This window comes from Eurosta solidaginis, chromosome 1 (genome assembly GCF_040869045.1).
Source record: "Eurosta solidaginis isolate ZX-2024a chromosome 1, ASM4086904v1, whole genome shotgun sequence".
NCBI classification, from domain to species: Eukaryota; Metazoa; Arthropoda; class Insecta; order Diptera; family Tephritidae; genus Eurosta; species Eurosta solidaginis.
In genome coordinates this window covers 4387498-4399665 of record NC_090319.1, presented here as the reverse complement: position 1 = coordinate 4399665, position 12168 = coordinate 4387498, and positions in this window count along the sequence as shown.

Sequence of the window (12168 nt, the reverse complement as noted above, 5' to 3'; positions counted from 1 at the left end):
TTTTGTTACCGACCACTTGCTTAATGCAGAAAATTTTGTTTGAACAGGGGCCAAATCGTAACATCCGTGATCGTATAACTCGTCACGTAAAAACATGAACTTCGGATTATGACATACGTGAACGTACTACTTCGATCGTAATTTTGGCTCGCAATATACGTGACGAGTGACTGAACGGAGACGTTACGTTCCACTTTCATTCGAACACAAACTAGCGATAGTATACACACAAATTTCATTGAAAATGTAAGAAAATTGTTAAAATAGATGAATAAATAAAATATACTATATCTTTGAATTAAATATAATAACAAATTTCAAACTCTTATTATTAACAAAGGTGGAATTCAAAAAAGCTTAATCCAAGCCAAAAGGAAATATTGGCAGAATTCATAGCGAGACACCACCTTTGGTATCGGCTTGTTTCAAATTTAACTTCTCCAGAAAGTAACTAAAAGCTTCTCAGAAAGCGAAATCTCCTCAAGAAACTGCAATAAGGTAATAGTCTAGAACAGATGTCCCCGGGTGCCTCCGAAATCGGGGGTGGGATCCATAGTATTTTCGCATGACCGGTTCCCCAATGGGGTGGGATCAAAACAAAATGCGTCAAAATCCATTTGCACACACAATTTTTTTTAGTGCATAACAACATTACAACAACCACATGAAAATACGAGCTTCAACTACAAATATCTTCTGACAGAGATAAAATTTTTCTTTTCCGCCTTCGGATTATTGTTGTCAATACGCGTTTTTTGACAGCTCTCTCTAAATTGTTGGACGCGTATTAGCAGTCGACTCCTGTTCTAGACTTTTACCTGCAAATTTTTTTGCTACGAAGAAATAATACATAAATGATATGCTTGCGCTTTGTTCGATAAGTCCAAAGGGTTGCTATTACAAACAAAACAATAAAATTGGATCTATCGTAGTAATTTATTTTAATTTTTATATTTTTGGCAACCAATTTGACAGTTCAAAATCTATTGTGAGCTAAAAATACAATCCAACCTAATGTGTATCGTAAAATTTATTGTGAATTGAAAATGAATTACGTTCCGTTTGCTATCGTATGTTATAATCCCATTTTGTTTATACGTTTGACGTATCACGTAATTTTCTTTCGTATGGTTGCCGATCCGTGATCGTATGTTACGATGCGAGCCCAGGTCATGCAGTGCGCTGCTTGTCATGCAGCGACACATGTGTTTTGCGTAATATAAGCCAGTTAAGCAATTCACAAGAAATTGACATTCAACTAAAATTTTAAGATTTCAGTTCTTGCCATAATTTCCAATATAAAATTTGATTAAGGCATAGCACATACGGCGAATAGGAGACCTTTTGAATTGCCTAAGTGTATTTAAAATCTTGTTGCGCAGCAATTCTGCACTTATGTTATGGGCTTTATATATGGCGGCTTCTCATCATTCGGCCAACTTATGTTGCTGGGTGGCCTAAGGTGATATAACAAGATAGATATTCCGACATAAACAAAAAATAAATATTTTCTTAATGTTTCACATCCTAATGTTCATATAATAAATTTTATTTGTTTTGTTGATTTCAATGACATTTTGATAAACAAAACCTTTAAAAACAATGAAATTTTATGTCGTTATGAGTTTGCCTCATATTTTAATTGGCTGCGGTTTTCAATAAATTAATGAAAGTTCGGAGATCAGTGCGATATACATAACTTTGTTAGTATTCTACGTTTATTATTTATCTTAGTATTGTATTTATAAATGTTAAAAAAATAAGGCACAGAGAAAAATAAAAATAACAAGAGACAAAGCTTTGGGTATCGAATACCTGGCAGTGCGGAGTCAAGAGTAATGGATTTCCAGGGGAAAAGACTTCAAAATCATTTACGCAGTATAAACAGTTGCCGCCTTGTTTTTCATGGTGTAAACTCTCTCAAAAAAAAAAAAAAAAAAAAAAAAAAAAAAAAAAATAAGTGACATAAAAATTGCTAAAAATTGCTTTCATTCACTAAATTCAACTTTTCCAAATTTGCACCAAAAACTATCATTCAATGGTTGGTGGTGCACATAATAATCAAAACTGAAGTTTACACTCAAACTTGTTTTTGAAAATATCTTTGGCTTATCCTGCTTAGATAAACATTTATCTTCTGAATGTAAATATATACATACATATATGTAGATATATTTGTATGCAATGTTCAATTACTCCATTTACTGCTTGTCCTTTGACACACTCGATTTTATGGCGTAGCGAAGAAAAGGGCGTTTCTAATTTAGTAATGAGAATTGTCTTCAACATTCAGCTTTGGCCACTAGATCTAATATTAAAAAAAAGTAACTAAAGCAAAAGTCGAATCAGTTGTGCAAAAGCTTCGCAAATGTATAATAATATACCTTAAGTTAATTTTTACACTCGGGAAATGTTAGCAGTTGGCGTAGCTCATCAACTAGAGCTTGTGTAAAACACATAGATCGATTCAAGAAAACGCCATCGACACTACCTTTGTAAAACAGAGTGCAAGGAAGTAGATACCGAAACGAAAAAATGGAAACTAAGCAGTGCATGAAGCGGTTAACACCTACCCTGCCTCGAATGTCATGCTGATCATATATCCTGAGAGCACTATACCATAGCTTATTAAATGAATAAAAAAAAAATAAATTCAATCGCGATAACCTCCGAAGAGCTTTTAGGCCGAGTTTCTCTTCCAATTTGCATCGTGCTCCTTTAAGATTTTCCTACAAAGTAGCCAGAGGGGACCTGCATGTTTGACGCCGATTCTGACCGGCATCTGCAAGGCAGATGAGTTTTAACTGAGAAGCTTTTCATAGCAAAAATACACTCGGAGTATTTGCCAAATGACTGCCGAGGGACGAGCGCGCTTAGAAAAACTTTTTCGAATTGAAAAAACTTTTTTTCTAAACTTACGATGTTACTTTGCACGAGGCTTGAATCCTGCATATTCTATGTGGTAGGCGGGGCACGCTATCATCACACCACGGCGGCTTCTCAGCTTATGATTGATCCCTACTTTTGGGACTCGTTAATATGTATTTAATTACACAAATGGGAATTAAAATTGCTTGGCGTAGAACCCGGAGCCATATTCATATGACGGCCGCCTAATATTAGTTGGGCCTCGGTCTTAGTTGAAAAGAAAATGGTTTCAATGGTTGCTTTCCTTGCTTTTGATGTTTAGTCTGCTCCTTGTACGCACAAACCTATACATCAGTGAATAAGCAACATTACTATCAGCACATATCTACTCGCATTGACGCCCACATTACATTGTACGCAACTTGTAGTTGGTCGCTCATTAATTACAACATTCGCCAGAGAGAAAACCTAATGACTATATTAAGTGAATGGAAGGCGTTATCTTACTAGATTGGAAATGCCAAAATGAACTTGACTAAATATCCAAAGTGGCAAACGGTAATTTCCTTACAAAAGAAACACTTGAGATGTATTGGTAGGTGAGGTATCTAAAGAATATAAATTGCAAATTTTTGCAGGAAGTATTTGATTGGTCATATGGGTGAACAATAAATTAAAGTTCGGTGCGAATATAGCAATTAGAAACGTTGTAAAATTAAAATAAAAAACAGAATCTGCATACGCATCTGCTTAAAAATACTGGTATTAGATTCAAAAAGGCATTAGAGTTATGCAAAGGAACTTAACAGAGTAAGAAATTCTATCTGAAACCTGAAAATGAACTGCTCTCGAATAACTAAAAATAGTGCAATGATAAATCTGAAAGATCAACTATTTTGATTTCGCAGACTTGTAAATCTAGAACAATGCTGATGTGTGTCGCAACTATGATATGATGGAATTTTTGATATTTAAAAAGTTTAAAGGAAAAAAATCTTCACAACCACTCGTAACCCCTTATTTAATTTATTTATTTATTTATTTATGCCAAATATAGAGAAAAGAAAAACTAGAAAAAAGTTCCTAGCCAATGGACTGACAGTATGCTGGTGGTATCGCGACTCAATGGAATTTGAGAATAGTTTCCCCATCCATATCCGAGGTAATAGTTAACAGTACTATGGAGCGGGTCATAGAACACCCTCTTCTTCGATGATAGCTTCCCAATGCAGGCGAGTACCTCATCATGTAATTAATTCAGATCAAAAGAAGAATTATTATATCACCAAGTCTATTACTTCAGATAGCATCAGATCACATTACTTCTCTTCATATTTTACCATATCACATGACATCATTTTAAATAACACTCATCACATAACAACTCATAGCACATACCATAAGTCGATCCACATTCTTAAATTAGCATGACGATTTGAATTAAAAATTCAAGTCAACATAAGCTAACCATGCTTTTTTAAGCTTTACATTTGGAGAATTCACATTGCACACAATAAAGCACTTCAAAGCATTCCTCACGATATCATATCACATCCCATCGTACCGCCTAAAATCATGCCGCATAGCATCATATCGGGTCATTTAAATCACATCACCTAATATCGCATCATTGCATGTCGGCTTATATCGTATCGTATTTATTATATAGCACCACAGTTTATCGCTTAATAACATATCGCCGAACACTATATCGCACCATAGCTTTTCATGTCGTATGACATCACATCAATCAAATTATATCGCACCACATCTCATCTGATCACATCAGACCGTTTCGCATTACATACATCGCATTACGAAACATCATATCGCGTAATATCATATCGAACTCACCGTATCGATCTATCATATCGCCTAACGTCATATGGCATTCCAGTGAAACACCAAACTCGTTCATACATAGCACATCCTATTCCACATAAATCTTCTCCTACTTCTAAACTCCGACTTTTCGAAATATTTAAAATAAAAAAAAAAAAAAAAAAATGTAAGGCACGAAAGCCTCCGAAAAGACTTTAGGCCGAGTTTCTCTACCAACTAGCGTCGTGCTTCTTTTAATTTTTTCTACAAATTGGCGGGACGGAACCTACATGTTTTATGTCGACTTCGAACGGCATCTACAACGCAGATGAGCTTTCACTGAGAAGCTTTTCATGGCAGAAATACACTCAGAGTGCTTGCCGAATCATTGAAAAACTTGCTTCTAATTGAAAAACTTGTTTCTCAAATTTTGATGGATATTCGGTGTGGTAGGCAAAGCACGATACCACCACATCACGGCGGCCGCCAAATATCCAAGCTAGCTTTAGTGATTTATTGGTTTGTACTGTAGAAACGTTTTATTTTAACACATCGATAACTTTACATTTCACAGCATAAATACATATCACATCATATCGTACCACATCATAACGCATTATAGCATATTGTATTATATCGCATCCCATTAGATTCCGCAAAGAAAGGACGCCACACAACCGTAAGACTACCTAAGCCTTCGTTCCAAATAAAAACAACAAAAGAAGAGATCTTATCAATCATATTACATTCCATAACATGATGCAGAGCACACAATATGGTGTTTCAGTACATTGCTTAAAATTGCGTGACGTCAAGTTAGTATTAATCCACACGAACTACGGATTGTTTTCTCGGTGCCCAATTACAACTAACGGGTATTTGACAGGTCAAAAAAAGACTTATTACAAATTAACCATTGTCATCGATAAAGCGACTTGACATTGTTGCCATCTTTGATTCGAAATTAGATTTAGAAGCTTTTAACATCAACAAGTTGCTACCTACTTTCTGGTAAAATGTCTAACCTCTTTTTACTCCCACTTTGCTTCCTACCTTAACCTTCTGTTTGATCAATATCTCGCTAGCCGCCATCTATTAAAATCACTTCTGACATAATTGTTCTCATTGATTGACCGACCAAATGTTGCGAAAAACACAATACTAAGAGCGCAAGGATAACAAAATAGACCTACAGAAATATGGGACAATGTACACACAAACATAAATGTAAAGAAGAAACAAAGAAAATATGCCACGAAAATTCTGACAAACGACCGCAAGTAAGATTTGGTTACGTTGGGTATAGGTAGTTGATATGGTAAAAAGGTGACAGAAGCAGCAAGAATATGTACAAATAGTATATGCGTGTACACGAAGAAACTCACGTGCCGCTTTTTTCCTGTGATCTTTTATTTTCCATGTTTTTCGTGTTTTTTTTTCCTTTTTTTGGCTTACTGCTTTACACCATAAATTTTCATTCAACATTTGCTGTGGACATTTCTCACTTCCTTTTGCCTACCGTCATTACCGTAGTGAAAGCAGGTGCGACTACAACAACAAGCTGAGCTCATTCATTCAACCTTCCTTATGGCAATAAGTCAACATAGTCCACTTCGCAGCATGCTCCGCTTTTCTTCTGATTCGTATTCTCTATGCGCTGCCGTCCGTCTGGTTTCATTTCGTACATTCATTTACCATTCAGACATGCAGCAATTGTAGTAATGTCCATTGTTATTGTTGTTAACCATTGAGCTTTTTTGCTACTTTTGGTACATACATACAACACACTATACATGCACAAACACTCATGCAACCATTACTAGTTTACAATTGCAGCGCCAAGATTTTTGAAATATGACTAGCAGCGCATCGGGCCAATGAGCAGCTCACGTATTGTTTTTTAAGTTTTAAGAAAATTCGTCGCTACGGGTCTATTACCAAGTTTAGCGTATAGATTAAGCTGATCGAATAACAACTGAGGAGTATCCATTAAGCGGCAAGTGATTGTTGTTGTAGGGAAAAGGTGCTTGTGTAGGTTATATCAATGGACGATTCGAAACCAAACGTTCTAGAAATAATGTTGGAAGGAAGGCAGAGGCGAAATTGGAGTGGAAGTAAGACATGCTTACTACTTTATGTTACACTACTGTTGGAAATTTTAATGGAAAAAGTTTCAGCTCAACTTGCAATGGCATCACGTAAACTTGGCTCATCAATCTTGGCAATCAAACAATAACGTTGCTACATCAAGACTCGACGTGTGTTGCTGCTCTAATAGACGTTGTTTTTGCTGTTGTTATTACTACTGTTTCAGCAGCTTTTGAGTATTGTTTGCAAAATCCATGGAAATGTATACTCAAGATCGCCAATAAAAAACTGCTTACAAAAAAAAAAAAAAAAAAAAAAAAAAAATAAGAAGGAAAAATGTGAAGAAATTAAAAGTAAAAGCACTTGTAGAAAGAAAGAGTGTGATAACGGTTATGCTTGCAAGGGCAAGAAAGAACTTCTTCAACAGCATGTAATCTTACTTGGAACTAATTCTAAGATTTGAATGCTATGATTTAAGAGAATTTTCGACAAAAGCACTATGATAACCGAAGTTTTTCATCCAATTTATTGCTTATTTTCTAAATCGATTCACACAAGCAGTGGCTAGAGCCCTCAACTAGCGTTGCGTAAGTACTCACCCTACCGACTTGTTTAGCTTGAGAAGTAAGCCAGTTCCTTTCATATTCAAACATGGCCATAAGGACCTTGACTTTGCCATCATCCCGGTTGTTACACATATTTCTCGACTCTCCTCAGGAGAAAACTCAGTGCCGTAGCTGTGAATCTGTTCCTTTCCTTATGTCCTTCAAAGAATATATGTACCTGGAGGTCATAAACCTTTGTGATATGGTTCGTGTGGGCGTTAGGCCCGTTTAGTCGTCGCGTTGCCGTGTCATTTAATATCGTTGCGTGACCGTCGGTTAATTACGAAATGTTGGATTCCCTTAGTCGCAGAGCTCCTTTTGTGGTCAAACACTGCACGAACACTTGTATCGTTTTTAATTGGAAAATTAGTACATGTGACCCTTTGATATTCCCAGGCATACCGCCAGTGCTTTTTCGAGATATTCATCGTTGTGTCTTGAAGGGAATTTCGTTTTGGTGTTTAGCCAGCTTGAGATCCGATTTTTAAATTGAAAACGAAATGGGAATGGAATTTTGGTTTTTCTTCCGAACACGATAAGTTTCATTTATGTTCGATTTACATCCAGCCCGTTTCCATGAGCTCGATAATCGTTGGCAGGAATATACCTGTGATCAGAATCACTTAATCCGCAGCGTTTGCGACTACCCTCCTTCCTTCTGTTCTAAAAATTTTTAGAATTTCATTAACTGAGCAGGGTCTCTGGTAGCCATTTTACAAACAGAGCCAACTCCTAATGTTGCGTTGGGGGGCCTACTCCTGAGGGTAGAATCGATCCATGCAATTATTGACCCTTAGATTTCTTGTCATGATTACCTCCTGGAGGGAGTTGTTAACCAAGTTACCCTTCCGGTATGCTTGTTAAGCAGCTTACATCCTGTAAAAGTTGGCGTTATCTTGTATGATCAAGGCAATAAATGCATAAGTCTCTCTAGTACTTCAAGGATAGTGGAGGAGAGGCTTATTGGCCTGCTGTCTTTGGCTACGGAGTGGTTTACTTTCCCTGCTTTAAGAATGCACATCATCCGTACACCTCTTGAGGTTTCCGCAACAGGTCATATCAAAAAAATGCTTGCCTTAATAATTCATTGCAGCATGTTGCTCAAAATTTTGCAACTTACAAAACCCTAAATGAGAAATTACAGTTATGAAAAAAGCAATAAATTTCTTTATTGTACCATCGAGTCACCCAATCATAGTTCCATTAAAAGACGCAACAAGCGAATATAATTAAAATTCAATTAAATTTACTTACGCTTCTATTTTATTGGTCATTCGTCTTATTTCGACTTTTTCATTCTTTTCTTGACCGTGGGATCCGTAATTTACTTTCGCTGTGCAGAGCAGAGTTATGAATTTTCTCAATCATTAAATTAAGTACCAATAGCTTTGCAAAACTTTGAAGCTTTCAATGATAAATTACAATTTTTTTGACAAAGGTACCGCTGGTATATAACTAAATAAGATGCTTAATAGAAGAACGGGCTAACTTAAGTTTATTTGAAATTTAAAAATTCATCAAAGCATCATTACATGCCAAAATGACCATTAAAATATTCCATAGGTGGTTTGGCATATTTTCCAAAAGCTAACTCAAGCAATGAAAACGAACATTCATATTGGGTGGCACAATCCATCGTACGTGCGTTGCGGTAGGCGTGGTCATAAATGGCTATATCGGAGCTTTCATGCAACTCACGCGTGAATAAACGTTGTTTTGGTAAACTGCAAGCAAACAAAAGAATGCCATTATTACTAAATGTCCAAAATAATAAATTATCAAGCATAATTATTTAAGTTCACCTAAATATAACGCGTAACATTTCACCAATCATGCCCATTTTATTGCGTGTGAAGTATTGACGACTCTCACAGAGTGCACGCAACACACAGTCACGACCGTTGTAACCCATACTGAAGAAAAAAAAAAAACAACAACAGCAACTTTATATACATACATGTAATAGATATTAATCAATTAATAAATATTTTTATTAAAGAAAAAAATTTGTCGAAATATAAATAATTAATGTAATAAACGTTTGTATAGTTGTGGGTAAATATCGATGTGCCATACGAAAACTAGCACTTTCAAAAGTTTTTAACACGCTTATATAAGCTTATGAACGCAACTCGTTTATAACAAATAATGAAAAAATGTTACATATTCGTGCCAGTATTCGTTTGTGGCGGCCACCGTGGTGTGATGGTAGCGTGCTCCGCCTACCATACCGTATGCCCTGGGTTCGCACCCCGGGCAAAGCAACATCAAAATTTTAGAAATAAGGTTTTTCAATTAGAAGAAAATTTTTCTAGGCGGGTCGCCCGTCGGCAGTGTTTGGCAAGCGCTCCGGGTGTATTTCTGCCATGAAAAGCTCTCAGTGAAAACTCATCTGCCTTGCAGATGCCGTTCGGAGTCGGCATAAAACATGTAGGTCCCGTCCGGCCAATTTGTAGGGAAAATGAAGAGGAGCACGACGCAAATTGAAAGAGAAGCTTGGCCTTAGATCTCTTCGGAGGTTATCGCGCCTTACAATTAAAAAAAAATTATTCGTTTTTTGAGGCGGTATGGAAATGTTTGCGTGCTATTGGTTGGATTTAACTACAACATCATTACCACATTGAATTCCTTTGTAACAAATTAATTTGAAATCTCTAGTCTTTATATGGCACGTCAATATGTTACCAGTGCAGTGATGCACAGTGCCGAAGCTCCATCAATACATTCACCATAAATTTGTCTGAGTTGTGTTAATAGATTAAACCAATTTGCTGCTAGATATCCAACCCAACTATTCTTTCAACGGTGTTACTTGAAAATTCATTAGCTCCCGGAGACTTCAGCGCATGCATCTCTGCATTAGTCTATATCGTTTTGCAATTACTTGTCCACAGTTTCACTGATACGCTCATAAAGAGCACGTTTGCTGCGCCTGTGTAGAATAACGGGAGGTGTTGGACGCCGTGTTAGACCATGCAATTGATTGAGCACCCATGTGACATTAGGAAGATCATAGGACACACCCCAATTGATACCGAAGCTCATATAACTGTAATCCGGATTACCAATAATGCCAACCGTGAAGCAAAGCGCGACCTAAGGAAGTGAGTTATTAGGCGTGTGTCTTTTCGCTTTTCAAAATGTAGGGACAATCAGCAAGACTATTTGGGTTAATCAGACATTCGATTTTCTACGCTAAGATCATTATTTATATGAAAAGGTTGATATTCAAATACGTATTTCGTAAGAACCAACTGAAATATATTGCTATCCACAAGGAAAGAGATAAACGGCGAGGCGAGGCAAGATAAGGTCTACGTGCCGTGAAAAGAGAAACATTCAGAAAAGAATTGCAACTGCACGGGGCTTCTAAAAACTTGCGGATAATGTTTGCTAAAGTTACAACATAACATGCAGGACTGCCTAAATTAGCTGATTGGACAGAAGGATGATCTTTTGATTTGGAGATTGAACTCTGTTTAATGATACCTGTAAGGTAAAAATGTTTGTCTGTCCCGCAGCTTTTAACAGAAGGTTGAAATGTAAAAACAGAAAACACTTTTCAGTTTGGCAGGCAAAGGTAACATTATAAATAAAACATACAGATCACGCTTGCCAGCAAGTGATACTTGGAACCTAGTAGGCAAATGATAAGTAAACTCTTCCCTCTAAGAAGCCTTTTATCGTAGTTGTACTGATGTATGACTTGGGAATGTGCGCACTGTCAAAAGTGATTATTCTTGAAGAAAAAAGTTGCTCGCCAGATTTATGGTATCGAAGGAAACTTGCTTTCTGCCGATGCGAACACAGTAACGAAATAGAGCACAACTGCTACGTCGTCTGCATCGAAAAATGCGAACGGATGAACATAGGCCGATCCAAAAGGCATTCTACTGATGCCCGCCCTTATCCGTAGAGCTTTATGGAATTGGAAAAATTAGGTAAAGAGAGAGATACTTGGTGTATCCAATTTCCGTTCGTGGCATTGCTGTGCTGCGAGAGTATCAAATCACCTATGGATGAGTGAATGAATAAGTTTTTATATATTTATCGAAGGTAAGTGGTGCTTTTAGCATAGAAATCATAGCAAAACTTCAAGCTGTCTTGCAATCAGCAACAGCTCTCATGTTCTCGAGAATTGGTGTCCATCGACAATGAGGTGCTCACTAGATTTAGTAACATTTCTAAACCTTAAAATGACTAAGGTTATGAATGTTTAAAAAGTAATCGACTTATATTTCAAACGTTATCTATATTTTCAAAAAAGACCAGAGCCTCAGCTGTTTAATAAATAGGATTTTCACGGGTAGGTGGGGTAGACAATAGTAACCCAAAGGATATATACCGCAGGCTTACCGAACTTGGAAGATTATAAAATTTTGCTGTTTTCTAACTTTATCCTGGCCAAAGAATAATCAGAGTCATCAGCTTTTTATTGTAATGTTGCAAACTTTTCCTGGCCAAGCGCTGATATCAAGCGACAACCTGAACTCTTAACCAACTAACCTAGTTTATCTATTTGAAGTTTTTGAGCAACGAATAAAAGTAATTGCGAGCCGAAATATCGTTTACAAGGGGTGGTAAATAAAGCAAAATTACCTAGCCTAATGCATCTTAAATAATAATAGAACTTGCTCGTGAATCACCCATTGTCTGTTATATGATCTTGCAATGTAATGTATGAAAGAGAAAATTAAAAGGCTAAAGAAAAATGCAAAGCCACAATCCCCCAAGCAGTCGTTAATAAAGTAATAAAAATTTGCTGCCACATACGGAAAACGATGAT